Below are 16675 nucleotides of genomic sequence, written 5' to 3' on the forward strand. Positions count from 1 at the left end.
GCTACAACACTTATAGGCAGTGTACCTAATCGTACAGTAGTGTAGTTTTTAGTAAGTCCGGTTCGTTCCACAGGGAAAATCTTTTAATCAAAGCTTAACGCTATATTAGTTTAATTTATAAAAATACAAATATATATAAGTAATATTATTATTATAAAGGGGGGTTTTTTACCGTTTAATGACCGGTTTGTCGATTTTAAAACTTTAAGTCGCAGTTAAAACAAAATGTAAAATATTAAATAAATAAAAGACTTAATCTAAAGCGTAAAGTAAATAACGATAATGAAATTGCGATAAATAAAAGTGCAATAAAATTGCGATAATTAAAAAGTACGATAATTAAAAGTGCAATTAAATACAATAACAATAAAAGTGCGATAATTAGAAGTGCAATTAAATATAAAATAAAGGAAATTAAATATGAAATAAAAGAATTATGCTTATTTAAACTTCCGTAATCATGATGTTTGACGTGTTGATTTTAGTTTTATGCCCATGGGTTAATTGTTCTTTGTCCTGGATTATTTAATATGTCCATACGGATTTGTCCATAATAGTCCATCAGTCATAAATATAAAGAGCGAAAGCCTTCGTCAAATTATTCTTATTCCCGAAGTCAAATATTCCAACTAATTGGGGATTCGAATTGTAACAAGGTTTTAATACTTTGTTTAATGAATACACCAGGTTATCGACTGCGTGTAAACCAAAGTTTTACTACTTTGTTAACAATTACACCAATTACCCTTGAATGTAATTCACCCCTGTTTCAACAAGTCTATTAACTATTAATCCAGTTCCGTGTCCGGTAAAATGAATAATTATTGGTATTTATAGATATCCCGCCCACCGTACCCAGTCAAGCGTATGTGGTTATATATAAATACGTCGAATTATAAGTTTGTATATTAAATTAACAAGGTATTGTTTAGTTAATATAAAACCCATTAATAGCCCATAGTCTAATTTCCACAAGTGTCGTTCTTTTATCCAAACCCCAATTATGGTACAAAGCCCAATTACCCAATTTTAGTAATTAGCCCAACATCATGATTACTTCGGTATTAAATAAGCATAATAATAACTTAGCTACGAGACATTAATGAAAATAATATAAACATAACTTACAATGATTAAAAATAGCGTAGCGTCACACGGACAGAATTTCGACTTACACCCTTACAACATTCGCTAACATACCCTTATTATTAGGATTTAAAATTAAAATTAAAATTAAAATATAAATTATAAATATAAATATTACGTATAGATATAGAGAGATTGATATATTGGATATTTTTTTCGTCGAACTGCGTTGCCTTTTATAGGAATTTTCGTCCAGGTAATCTCCGCGACTCGCAGTTCTTTTGGTCTTCGAACTCCGCAAGTCGCGGAGTTCGTTTTTACAGCTCACCCAACCTTGGCTCTTTGTTTGCCGACGGATTTAAATATAAATATAATATATAAATAATTTTTAAGAATTATTTAAATATTATATTATATTTATGTGCATAGTTGACTTGTAATTTTTAGTCCGTTGCGTCGAGCGTTGAGAGTTGACTCTGGTCCCGGTTCCGAATTTTCGAACGTCCTTGCGTACAATTTAATATCTTGTACTTTGCGTTTTAAATCTTGTACTCTTGTAATTTTGAGACGTTTCTTATCAATAATTGGAACCTCTTTGATTGTATTTTGTACTTTTGAGCTTTTTGGTCGTTTGCGTCTTCAATTCATTGAATCTGTCTTTTGTCTTCATCTTTTATTATTTAAACGAATATCACTTGTAAATAGGACAATTGCAACTAAAAGCTTGTCTTTCTTGAGGAATAATGCTATGAAATATATGTTCGTTTTTAGCATTATCACCAACGAATGTAAAAGTGTCGCCCCCATCGCTCGAAAGGGGCCCAATGCACCAAAAACGGGCACTTGTTACGAATGTGGCCAAACGGGCCATTATAGAAATGCATGCCCGAAGAAGAAAGATAACCCCAATACGCGCGGCCGAGCTTTCAACATCAACACCGAGGAAGCCCGAGATGACAATGAATTAGTCACGGGTACGTTTCTTCTCAACAACACTTATGTTACTTGTTTATTCGATTCGGGTGCTGATAAATGCTTTGTATCCAAGACTTTGATTCATTTTTTTAGCACTCCACCACTCCCACTAGATACCACTTATACCATTGAAGTGGCCAACGGGAAACTATTGAGTGCCGACACATATTACCGGGGGTGTACGTTAAATATTTTGGGTAATGAGTTTGAAATTGACTTGATATCCATAGAACTAGGAAGCTTCGATGTAATAATCGGTATGAATTTGTTAGCCAAAACGAAATCTCACATCCTTTGTGATCTTAACGCAATCCGAATTCCTATCGAGAATGGTGAACCCTTGATTGTTTATGGCGATAAGAGTTGCACCGGACTCAACCTTGTTTCGTGCCTTAAAGTTTGAAAACTACTCTGTAAGGGTTGTTTTGTAATCCTTACCCATGTTAAGAAAGTCAAGTCCGATGAGAAGCATATCGATGATGTGCCAATTGTTAGTGACTTTTCCGATGTATTTCCTGACGAATTGCCGGGTCTTCCACCTCATCGACCGGTAGAATTCCAAATCGATCTTATTCCGGGAGCCGCACCCGTAGCATGTGCACCATATAGACTTGCTCCATCCGAAATGCAAGAATTGCAAAGTCAAATCCAAGAATTACTTGACCGTGGTTTTATCCAACCTAGCCATTCACCATGGGATGCTCCGATTTTGTTTGTTAAAAAGAAAGACGGATCCCTACGAATGTGCATTGATTATCGTGAACTAAACAAATTGATGGTTAAGAACCGATATCCTCTTCCTCGCATCGATGACCTCTTTGATCAACTACAAGGGTCTTGTGTATATTCGAAAATCGATCTCCGCTCGGGTTTTCATCAATTAAGGGTTAAGGGGGAATATGTCTCCAAAACCGCTTTCCAGACTCGTTATGGTAGTTATGAATTCCTTGTCCTGCCATTTGGTCTCACTAACGCACCGGCGGTGTTCTTGGACCTTATGAACCGCGTGTGCAAACCGTATCTCGATAAATTCATCATTGTGTTCATCGATGACATCTTGGTCTATTCTAAAAGTGAAGAAGAGCACGAACAACATCTCCGAATTGTGCTTGAACTCTTGAGACAAGAACGACTCTATGCCAAATTCTCCAAGTGTGAATTTTGGTTGAAGGAAGTTCAATTTCTTGGTCATGTTGTAAGTGATCAAGGTATTAAAGTCGATCCATAAAAAATCGAAGCCATTAGTAAATAGGAGACTCCTACTACTCCTACTCACATCCGTCAATTTTTGGGTCTCGCCGGATACTATCGTAGATTCATCAAGTATTTCTCTTTGGTTGCTCGTCCTTTAACCGCGTTAACTCACAAGGGAAAGAAATTCGTTTGGGCAACCGAACAAGAATCCGCATTTCAAATCTTGAAGACAAAGCTAACCACCGCTCCTATCTTGTCACTTCCTGAAGTCAATGATGATTTTGTTGTATATTACGATGCCTCGAAACATGGTTTTGGGTGTGTATTGATGCAACGAAAGAAAGTCATTGCTTATGCCTCTCGACAATTGAAAATCCATGAACGGAACTATACGACCCATGATCTCGAACTCGGAGCCGTTGTCTTCGCACTTAAAATGTGGAGACATTATCTTTATGGAACCAAAAGTACCATCTTCACCGATCACAAAAGCCTTCAACACATCTTCGATCAAAAACAACTAAACATGAGACAACAACGGTGGATTGAAACTTTAAACGATTATGATTGTGAGCTTCGTTACCATCCCGGGAAGGCAAACGTAGTAGCCGATGCCTTAAGTCGAAAGGAAAGAGCGGTGCCTCTTCGTGTCTGAGCTTTAAACATCACCATTCACACTGATAAGGCTAAAAAGGAACATATATTTCATAGCAATATCCCTCCTAAATAATAGGTTTTCATATGTAATTGTATTATATTTTCATTGTAATTGTTTAAATAAATAAGTGCGAAGACAAAAGGCGAAAACGAAGATTTGAAGACACAAACGTCCAAAAAGCTCAAATGTTCAAGATACAATTCAAAAGGTTCAATTTATTGATGAAAAACGTCTAAAAATGACAAGAGTACAAGTTACAAAACGCAAAGTACAAGATATTAAATTGTACGCAAGGACGTTCGAAAATCCGGAACCGGGACATGAGTCAACTATCAAAGCCCGACGCAACGGACCAAAAATTACAAGTCAACTATGCACAAGAATATAATATAATATTTAAATAATTATATAAATTATTTATATATTATATATATTTAAAAATTATGTCGACAAGCTATGAGACAAATGATCCTGAGCTGGATTTTCAAACTCCGCGACTCGCGGAGTTTGAAGGCTAAAAACTCCACGACTCGCGGAGCTGTCAAAAATCAAAACTCCTATAAAAGCTCACGAATTCTGCGAGTAAAAAAATATAATAATAATAATACTCCTATGTAATAATAATAAATAAATAAATATATATATATATATATATATATATATATATATATATATATATATTATATATAGTATAGTATAGTTTTATATTAGATTAGTTTTGGGTTATGCGAAGGTTATTTTACGGGTTTTAAAGTCGGAGCTCTGTCCGTGTAACACTACGCGATAAATAATCAATGTAAGCTATGTTCTCCTTTTTAAATTAAATGTCTCGTACTTAAGTTATTATTATGCTTATTTAAGACGAAGTAATCATGATGTTGAGCTAAATATTAAAGACGGGGTAATTGGGTTTTGTACCATAATTGGGGTTTGGACAAAAGAACGACACATGTGGAAATTAGACTATGGGCTATTAATGGGCTTTATATTAAATTAACGATACCTCGTTAATTTAATATAAAGGTTATGATTTGACGTATCTATATATAACCACATATGCTTAATCGGACACGATGGGCGGGATATTTATAAGTACGAATTATTGTTCATTTGACCGGACACGGGGATGGATTAATAGTCAATGGACTCATTAAAACAGGGGTGGATTACATTCAAGGGTAATTGGTGTAATTGTTAACAAAATATTAAAACCTTGGATTACACACAGTCGATAACCTGGTGTATTCATTAAACAAAGTATTAAGACCTTGTTACAGTTCGAATCCCCAGTTAGTTGGAATATTTGACTTCGGGCATAAGGTTAAATTTGCCGAGCATTTTATAATTATGATCGATGAACTATTGTGGACAAAAACCAGATAGGTTTCAAATACATCCAGGACAAAGGACAATTAACCCAGGACAATAAATTAAAATCAAAACGTCAAACATCATGATTACGGAAGTTTAAATAAGCATAATATATTTTATTTCATTTTTCCTCGTACTTTTAGTTATTGTCATTTTAATTATTGTTATTTATTTTATATTGTTATTTAAATATCGTCATTTACTATACGATTCGCTTAAAATATAAATCGACAAACCGGTCATTAAACGGTAAACCCCCTTTTATATATTATTATATATAATTATATATATTTTATACAAATATAGTTGTTTAAAAATATAGTGTGCAATAAGCCCGCTCCCTGTGGAACGAACCGGACTTACTAAAAACTATACTACTCTACGATTAGGTACACTGCCTATAGTGTTGTAGCGAGGTTTAGGTATATCACATTTGTAAATAAATAATTAAAACTTGTGTAATTTGTAACGTATTTCGTAGTAAAAATATAGTACTATTTCGTACCCCCACGCTACCACATCAAGTTTTTGGCGCCGCTGCCGGGGACTTGGCGAAACGCTATATTTTTAATATATATTTGTATAAATATATTTTTAGAAAAACAATATCAAATTTAAAAAAAAAAACCGAAAAAAAAATAAAAAAATAAAATATATATATAAATCTAGTTTTACGATTTTTATTTATAAAATTATAAAGTAGTTCTATTTTTATATAAGTTTTTATTATATAAATATTTAGATTTTAAAACAGAAAAAAAAAACACGTCGAATTAAAAACTGTACCAGAGTTGAATTTTGGAACCCCGCGACTCGCGGGGTTTGCTGCATCGATTACCGCGACTCGCGGAGACACTCTGACACGGGTACACAGAACCCTAATTCAGCATTAATTACGGATAATTATTAATTATTATTATTATAACCTTAACTAATTATTATTATTATAATTACTTTTACTTTTTATTTAATTTATATATTTTAGTTAAATTAGTTTAATTAATTTGTAAAATTAATAGTTTTAATAAATAAATAATATAAAAATAATATTTTTATAAAAATTGTACTTTTTACAACTTTTTATATATTTTTATATTTTGTCCCTTTTTAATCGTTTTAGCGTAATATTTGTATTTTTAGCTCATATTTAGTTTTAAACTTAGTTTTTGCCATAGTTATTTTTACTTCTAGATTTTTAGGCTTTGCCGTAAAATCCCTTAAGTGCTTTTTCTTTAGACTAAGATTTAGGTGCTTTAGAATTTTGCGACGCCGTTTTTATATTTTAGTACCTTTTTAAGTTATTACCATTTAGGATATAGTTTTTCTTTTAAGCTTTAATATTTTTAGACGCAACTTTTAATTCTTAGTTTTTAATTCCTTTTTAAGTTACGACGCGCTATTTTCTTATTTTTATTTTTCGACGTTTTTCGACGCGCATTCTTTTTCTTTCTTATTTCTCGACGCTTTAGTTTTTAGGACTTAGAAATTTTCTCTATTTCTTATCTAATATCTCAAACAGAAAGAAAAATTATTTAAGTGGTTAAATTAATGGACGTTGACAATTTTCTGCTTCGTAGTAATAGTTGGATTTGTTAGTGGCTGAGTTGTGAGCTTCCGATTTAAAGGGTTCTGGCTCCCTGCTGCATCTTTTGGCTATTCGAAACGTGGGCAAAAGCAGAAAAGTCTATTAATTGGACAACTTATATAAGTTTTTCTATTTTTATAACTAATAGGATAATTAGTAAATGCACCACATTGTAGCTAAAATTTGGCCATCGCAATAAAATGGAAAATTTTGAAAACAAGGCTATGGAAACTCTTTTTGATATCCAAAATCAATTAAATCAATACTCTCAAACGAGTGTTGATGACAATTCGTTCGGTCAATCTTGGATCACGAATGACGAAACAATAACTGGTTGTGAAATCTGTGGAGATTATCACTCAACATGGGAATGTTATTATTACGTTCCTATGAAAAATTACGCACCCACGGAACCTGAATGGAATGATTATGAAGAATACAATTCAAATTGGGATTATTCTCAAAAGTATATCCAAACTCAACAACCAGTAGACGAGGAAAATTACGTGTCTGAAAATTTATTAGACAATATGAAAATCAAACTCGAAGAACTCAATGCTCAAAATGAACAAATGAGAGAGTTTGTAAACCGGCAAGCTGAAACTCTATCAGACTACACACCTGTTGATCTGAGGAGTCGTGTGCAAGAAAATCTCATATCATCGAATTTTGATGAATTTGAGAGCTCCGAAATCACCAACTATCCCGATGATACTTTTTATTCAGTCTTACCAATTTCACAACATATCGACACATTAGCCTCTACCGACGAAATCATCGATCTATCAATGGATAAAGAAGAAGTAAGGGTAACAAATTGGTACTCTTGGGAATACGATAACGTTGAAAATTTTACCCCCAAGGCCAAACCGAACTTCACCATTCTACAACCTTCCAACCCAATATTCTCAATAGACGAGTCATCCACCGGAAATGAACTACGAGCTGTAATAGATAATGACACCTCGAATTTCACCCAATTGGGTAATAGAGGTGAAAACTTTGACGTCGAGAATAAACGGAAGGAAATGTTAGGAATTGTCCACCCTATAGATATAAGTATGTCGGTGTATATCGATCCATTTGACCAAGAACCAGAAAAGAGACATATCCATTTACTAAAAGCTACACTTAAAAAAGAATTAAGTAGTGACGATCGGGTGAGTCTAAACTTTAAACCCATTGATATATTCTACACCACCCGAAATGTAAATAACTGGCTCACTATTTTAATTCGTGGAACTTATTCTACCGACTTCACATGTCGTCAGCTAAGTATGGGGTAACCCCACTTAACGTTAAATTAGGGGTTCGGGTTAGTGCATAACTTGTTAATAAACATGCATAATAAATTAGGGTAAAAGACGCATTTTCAAAAATTATCAAACAGTTCAGAAAAGCAACCGTTTTTGGAAGAAAAAAAACATGTGTGATAAAACAAGAAGGAATGAACGATGAGGTGCACCATCTATCATCCTGCAATTTTATGGTATCTTTAACTACTTTCTACACTAATCACCCTCATGAATTTATAATTATAGTCTGATTTCATGCAAATGAGGGCATTGCATGATCTTAAGTGTGGGGAAGGGTTATAAATTCTCTCGGGTTTACACTTGGTTTTATTTGCCAAATTTTGTGAAAATTTGAAAAAATTTCAACTAAATGAAGTCAAAATCATGTTTATACATATTTATAAACGATGAAAACTAGGTGTTAATACCGAAATTATCGTTACCTCGAAAAGGACATAAATTGAGAAACACCCTAAAACGATTGAATTCATTTAAAATGGAATAAAGGAGAATAAAAAGGCAAAGAAAGAAACTAAGTGTGGGGAGAATGTGCCAAGTTATTCAATTAAAAACTATCTATCACATGTTTCTGTAAAGTTTATTGCAGGTGCTTTTGTTTTGGACTAAATTAACTGTTTTACCCGATTTGCTATAATGAAAGATGGATCTACACGATGAATCAATTCCATCATTTAAAGGAAGTAAAGTCTTCTGAAAAAGACACGCGCTTCTTGATTTAGGTCATGAAGTTGTCGTCCAGACCAGCTGTAGGTTGACGAAAAATCTAGAAAAATCATCTCTAAAATCAGCAGGAAATTCACGGACCTCAGCATCAAACAGGGTCGCCAAGTGGTCAGATTTATCCTAACCATGAGAAGGATTTATCTCGTAAAATGGGGAGGGCGCCGTGCAAATTAGCTTGATAAGACTAATGAATCAGACCCCCAGAAAGGATAATCTCCTTAAAGATTAAAAATCAGCTTTTAAGCCTGATATTACTCAATCCTTGAGATTGACCTTAAAGATTGAGAATTACAAACTCATGGAATTCAATGATATCTAAACTCGAGCTTGAACGAGAAAATATTTTGATCAAAATTACAAACCGATTTGTTTTCTGAAAACCCTATTTTCAATGCGTTCATTACCATTGAACGTAAAATCCTAGGAATTCACCTGGAATTCATTAGGTCACCTGAACCAAATCGGGTGTCAACCGTAAGAACGGTGGTTGCATAGCATGGTCAAAGACAAGACCTTGTGCCAGACCGAAAAATCATAGGATGATCTTTACTATTGCTCCTACAAAGGATAGTAATAGCATCCGACACGTTTATAGACCATAATCAAAAGCATGTCACGGGACATTGCCTTAACAGTTGCTTGTTCATCACTTTCCTTTACAACCGGACGGTAGTTTGCCGAAAGGTAATATACGGGACAAGTAAACTGGACATGTTGCTTTCCTAATACAAGGTTAGCAAGTGGGTAACACAAAACCACAAGTGTTGAGCTAAAATTTTCAAATCTGAAACCCACACAACCCACAAAAATATTTTGCAAACACCGGTGAAGGGTTATTCCGGAAAACTTATCTAGGGTAAAAGCTAGATTGAATTTTCAAAAGATCAAATATTTTCATAAAGATCCAATTTCCTTAAGGATCTACATTTTCATAGTCATGTGGGACTGTAAACCGCCTTTCAAATGTGCACTTTGCTTTGGAAACCGAAAGTAAATCGGCTATTTGATTGCAAGTGTCGTTGACCTAAACCCGAGGCAACTGTGGATGACACACCTACCTTTAACCATGGTTCTATCGTTACTATCATTGTTTATACCACTATATCAAAATCACTGATGTACAAAGTGTGATGAATAAAAAAGTGATTCATGTATGTTTTTATTTCAAGTTCTGTATTGCTTGAGGACAAGCAACGCTCAAGTGTGGGGATATTTGATAAGGCTAAAAAGGAACATATATTTCATAGCAATATCCCTCCTAAATAATAGGTTTTCATATGTAATTGTATTATATTTTCATTGTAATTGTTTAAATAAATAAGTGCGAAGACAAAAGGCGAAAACGAAGATTTGAAGACACAAACGTCCAAAAAGCTCAAATGTTCAAGATACAATTCAAAAGGTTCAATTTATTGATGAAAAACGTCTAAAAATGACAAGAGTACAAGTTACAAAACGCAAAGTACAAGATATTAAATTGTACGCAAGGACGTTCGAAAATCCGGAACCGGGACATGAGTCAACTATCAAAGCCCGACGCAACGGACCAAAAATTACAAGTCAACTATGCACAAGAATATAATATAATATTTAAATAATTATATAAATTATTTATATATTATATATATTTAAAAATTATGTCGACAAGCTATGAGACAAATGATCCTGAGCTGGATTTTCAAACTCCGCGACTCGCGGAGTTTGAAGGCTAAAAACTCCACGACTCGTGGAGCTGTCAAAAATCAAAACTCCTATAAAAGCTCACGAATTCTGCGAGTAAAAAAATATAATAATAATAATACTCCTATGTAATAATAATAAATATATATATATATATATATATATATATATATATATATATATATATATATATATTATATATAGTATAGTATAGTTTTATATTAGATTAGTTTTGGGTTATGCGAAGGTTATTTTACGGGTTTTAAAGTCGGAGCTCTGTCCGTGTAACACTACGCGATAAATAATCAATGTAAGCTATGTTCTCTTTTTTAAATTAAATGTCTCGTACTTAAGTTATTATTATGCTTATTTAAGACGAAGTAATCATGATGTTGAGCTAAATATTAAAGACGGGGTAATTGGGTTTTGTACCATAATTGGGGTTTGGACAAAAGAACGACACATGTGGAAATTAGACTATGGGCTATTAATGGGCTTTATATTAAATTAACGATACCTCGTTAATTTAATATAAAGGTTATGATTTGACGTATCTATATATAACCACATATGCTTAATCGGACACGATGGGCGGGATATTTATAAGTACGAATTATTGTTCATTTGACCGGACACGGGGATGGATTAATAGTCAATGGACTCATTAAAACAGGGGTGGATTACATTCAAGGGTAATTGGTGTAATTGTTAACAAAATATTAAAACCTTGGATTACACACAGTCGATAACCTGGTGTATTCATTAAACAAAGTATTAAGACCTTGTTACAGTTCGAATCCCCAGTTAGTTGGAATATTTGACTTCGGGCATAAGGTTAAATTTGCCGAGCATTTTATAATTATGATCGATGAACTATTGTGGACAAAAACCAGATAGGTTTCAAATACATCCAGGACAAAGGACAATTAACCCAGGACAATAAATTAAAATCAAAACGTCAAACATCATGATTACGGAAGTTTAAATAAGCATAATATATTTTATTTCATTTTTCCTCGTACTTTTAGTTATTGTCATTTTAATTATTGTTATTTATTTTATATTGTTATTTAAATATCGTCATTTACTATACGATTCGCTTAAAATATAAATCGACAAACCGGTCATTAAACGGTAAACCCCCTTTTATATATTATTATATATAATTATATATATTTTATACAAATATAGTTGTTTAAAAATATAGTGTGCAATAAGCCCGCTCCCTGTGGAACGAACCAGACTTACTAAAAACTATACTACTCTACGATTAGGTACACTGCCTATAGTGTTGTAGCGAGGTTTAGGTATATCCCATTTGTAAATAAATAATTAAAACTTGTGTAATTTGTAACGTATTTCGTAGTAAAAATATAGTACTATTTCGTACCCCCACGCTACCACATCACACACCAACCTCAATAGTGAAATTCGTGTAGCCTAAGACGAGGCCCTCAAGGATGAAAACATCTCTCTCGAGCACTTGAACATCCTCACCTCTCGATTCGAAGTTAAAGAAACCGGACTCCGATATTTCACTAGAAGAATTTGGATACCTAGTTATGGGGACCTACGGAGCCTTATTTTAGACGAAGCCCATAAGTCAAGATATTCGATTCACCCCAGTGCCAATAAGATGTACCACGACCTCAAAGAACAATATTGGTGGCCGAACATAAAAAGGGACGTTGTTACTTATGTTGGAAAGTGCCTAACTTGCTCCAAAGTCAAAGCCGAACATCAAAGATCGTCCGGACTACTTCAACAACCCGAAATCCCGCAATGGAAGTGGGAAAGGATAATGATGGATTTTATCACCAAACTACCAAAGACGGTTGGCGGTTATGATACTATTTGGGTTATTGTTGACCGTCTCACCAAATCCGCGTACTTCCTAGCCATGAAGGAAATCGACAACATGGAGAAACTCGCACAACTTTACATTAAAGAAATCGTAGCCCGACACGGTGTACCCTTATCGATTATCTCCGACCGAGATGGCAGATTTGTTTCTAGATTTTGGCGTACTTTACAAGAAGCGTTGGGAACGCGTTTAGACATGAGCACCGCATACCATCCGCAAACCGACGGACAAAGTGAACGCACAATTCAAACCTTGGAAGACATGCTACGAGCTTGCGTTGTCGACTTTGGAAAAGCTAGGGATAAGCACTTTCCTCTCGCCGAATTCTCCTACAACAATAGTTATCACGCGAGTATTAACGCCGCACCATTCGAAGCTTTATATGGCCGAAAATGTCGTTCACCTCTTTGTTGGGCCGAAATAGGCGACACACAAATCACCGGACCCGAACTCATTCATGAAACAACCGAGAAAATCGTTCAAATCCGAGATAGGCTTAGGACGGCCCGAAGTCGTCAAAAGAGCTATACCGACAAATGACGCAACGACCTCGAATTTCAAGTCGGTGATCGTGTAATGTTAAAAGTCGCACCTTGGAAAGGTGTAATCCATTTTGGGAAACGCGAGAAGCTAAATCTGCGATATATTGGTCCTTTCAAAATCTTGGAGCGTGTTGGAACCGTTGCTTATCGTTTAGATCTTCCGCCTCAATTGAGCTCCGTTCATCCTACTTTCCATGTATCTAACTTGAAAAAGTGCCTTGCCGAACCCGATATCGTCATCTGTGATGACCCGGAAATTTCTGATCAAATTTAAACTTAATCTTTGTATGATTAACATTTCTGACGCGATAAGCAAAGTCTGTAAAACTGAATCTAAAAATTTTTGAACTACTTTCATATATTCAAATACCTTTCGGTTGTTTTCGATGATTCGCGAACAATTATATGTAAATAGATACATATATACTATAACTTGAAAAGGTAACAATGTATTAATTGTTTGATACCGTACATTAAACTTATTGGTTTAAATATCTATTTGAATATATATGATAAGTTAAAATATTTATTATTAAAATTTATTTATAAATAACTTCCAATGTGTATTTAAAAACTGATTTATGTATATTAAAAAGATATATACATATATATAATTTCACGTTATTTAGTAAACGATAGTAACATTCGTTTATTGATTTGTTTGATATTTAGATAAGTTAACTAAAGCATTTAAGATGAACCAGTAAAACACTAATTTGCTACAGTATTTTCAAATTGCTACAGTACCCAAAATGCTACAGTGTTTTCGAAAATCACTATTTGCTACAGTGAATTGCTACAGTAAAAATTGATTCAAAATGTAAATGTATATAATATATATATTAACAAATAGCGAGACGATGATTTATAAAAGTAAATGACCAAAACATTCAAATGTATAAGTTATACCTCGAGTGGTATAGTTTATGGATGATTTAAGACTATATTTTGACAAAGGTAGGATTCACAAAACGTAAAGTACAAGTTTTCTCAGTATACGAAAGGACGTTCGAAAAACCGGAACCGGGACATAAGTCGAGTGACAACGTACGACTTATTGGAACGAAAATTTCAAGTCAACTATGCACGTGAATTTAATATAATATATAATTAATTATATAAATTATATATATTATATTATATATAAATATAATATTATGTCGACAAAGATAAAAACAAACGAACCAGGCTGGTGACAGTTGGCCATGCGATCGCATGGCCGTATGCCTATGAAACCATGCGATCGCATGGTGGGTGATGGTGGCTCAAATCTATAAATTCGCCCGATTTTGTTTCAGTTCTTCATTTTCTTTTATATTTATCTCTGTATTATTTTTATTATTATTATTATTATTATTATTATTATTATTATTATTATTATTATTATTATTATTATTATTATTATTATTATATTATTATTATTAAGATTATTATTATTATTAATCTTAATATTTTTAGTAATATTATACATAAAATATTACGACGAGGTTATGAGCGTGTCACTTTTAAAATGGTTTTCGAGCGGGATAGAGCTAAGGAAATTTTGGGTTATTGCCAAGGAGGTTATGGGTAATGTTCGGGGGTATATTTATGAATCAAACATAGTGTTTATCATATCCGTTGTGTCTACGTACTTTCCTACAATATTGAATCTCAATATTGATACGTTGAGATCTACGGTTATTTGGTAATCCGAGTTTCGATCACATTTTGGTGAATGACTTTATATGCTGCTAAGGTGAGTTTCATTTGCTCCCTTTTTAATTGCTTTTGCAATCTATATTTTTGGGCTGAGAATACATGCACTTTATTTTAAACGCAATGGATACAAGTACATACTAAATTCTATACCGAGTTTGAACCGAAAATCCCTTAGCTTTGGTAACTAGTAACTGCCGGTTATAAGAACTGGTGGGTGCGAGTAGTTATATATGGATCCATAGGGCTTGACATCCCCGTCTGTTCCAGGTATAGAAACCCTAGCCTGAACTATAAAACAGATGTATGCTATTTGAGGTTAGTACACGTTGAATTGCATGTATTGTACATGTTGGTTGCATGTATGTTAAAACAGGGGTACTTATTATAACGTTAAAGTTTAGATACCAGGGTGCTCAATATTTAAGAATATTTTGATAAACGTTTCTGGATGAAACAACTGAAATCTTGTGATCCACCTTTATATACAGATTATGCGAAACATACAAACTATGAACTCACCAACCTTTGTGTTGACACTTGTTAGCATGTTTATTCTTAGGTTTCCTAGAAGTCTTCCGCTGTTTGCTTATATGATAGACAAGCTATGTGCATGGAGTCTTACATGGCATATTTTTCAAGAAAACGTTGCATTCACCAAATCATCACCATGTATCTTATTTTGACTGCATTGTCAACGGAAGTACTGTTGTAAACTATTATTTACAGTGATTGTCTATATGTAGAAATCATCAGATGTCGAAAACCTTTGATTTAAATATTCATATTTGGTTTGCCTTTTCAAAAGAATGCAATGTTTATAAAATGTATCATATAGAGGTCAAATACCTCACAATGAAATCGATGAATGACGTGTTCGTCCATATGGATTTGGAGCGATCGTCACATCATCCCTCTTGAAGAGCTTACTATTGATGACAAACTTCATTTTGTGGAAGAACCGGTTGAAATTGTGGATACCTCCGTCAAGACGCTAAAACAAAGCCGAATTCCAATTGTTAAGGTCCGTTGGAATGCCAAAAGGGGACCCGAGTTTACTTGGGAGAGACAAGATCAAATGCAAAGGAAGTATCCTCATCTATTCGCGAATTCGGAAACGCAAAATCCCGAGGAAGAAACAACGACTACTATGCCTACTTAAATTTCGGGACGAAATTTCTTTTAAGGAGTAGGTAATGTAACATCTCGCCTTTTTCTATTTACTTTTTCCGTTTACTTATTTAAAGTCCGTTATATGTTTATAACATCTCCCGTTGATACGCGTTTTAAATTATCTCGTTTAGGTAATTCACGCACCCGAATGAAACTTGAAGGACCAAACTTGCCAAATGGCCAAACCTTTGACTAGGTCAAAGTGGTCAAACCATCCTCATCCATTCATCACTCCTCTTTCATCTTTACTACTTCCTCCATTTTCTCTCAACACCCAATTATCAAAGAATCATCATCTAAATCCAAACTAGCGGGTGTTTTGCAAAACAAATTACATTTTTGGAATCCTTGCAACTTTCTCTTCGATTCTATACCGATTTTATTACATTTGGGTAACTTTCTAAAATCACTAGATTTTGTTTTCTTGATGTTTTTAACTTATAAAGTTGCTAATTAGTGTCTATGGCTCAAGTCTAACATGAATATATGATTTATATGCTCGATCTCGTAGTTTTAGTGTAATTAGCATGAACATGAAAAGTGTGTGTTTGATTTTGAGTTTTGGATGATTTAATGTTGTTGTTATGATAAAGTACAAGTATTAAATGTGTTCCTAGTATCACTAGCTTCAATTTGATGTGTAGGTTGCTTTAGAAAACTTCATGAACTTGATTAGTGATTTTGGTGAATTTGAGTTAGGGTTTGATGAACTTGAAATGGACTTTTGATGCTTTGAATGACATGCGATGTTATTAGTAAGTGTTAGGTTGTATTGTATGCTTGATTACCTTCGAAACGGCATATCATTCA

The sequence above is a fragment of the Rutidosis leptorrhynchoides genome, chromosome 3 (assembly GCF_046630445.1).
Source record: "Rutidosis leptorrhynchoides isolate AG116_Rl617_1_P2 chromosome 3, CSIRO_AGI_Rlap_v1, whole genome shotgun sequence".
Lineage (NCBI taxonomy): Eukaryota > Viridiplantae > Streptophyta > Magnoliopsida > Asterales > Asteraceae > Rutidosis > Rutidosis leptorrhynchoides.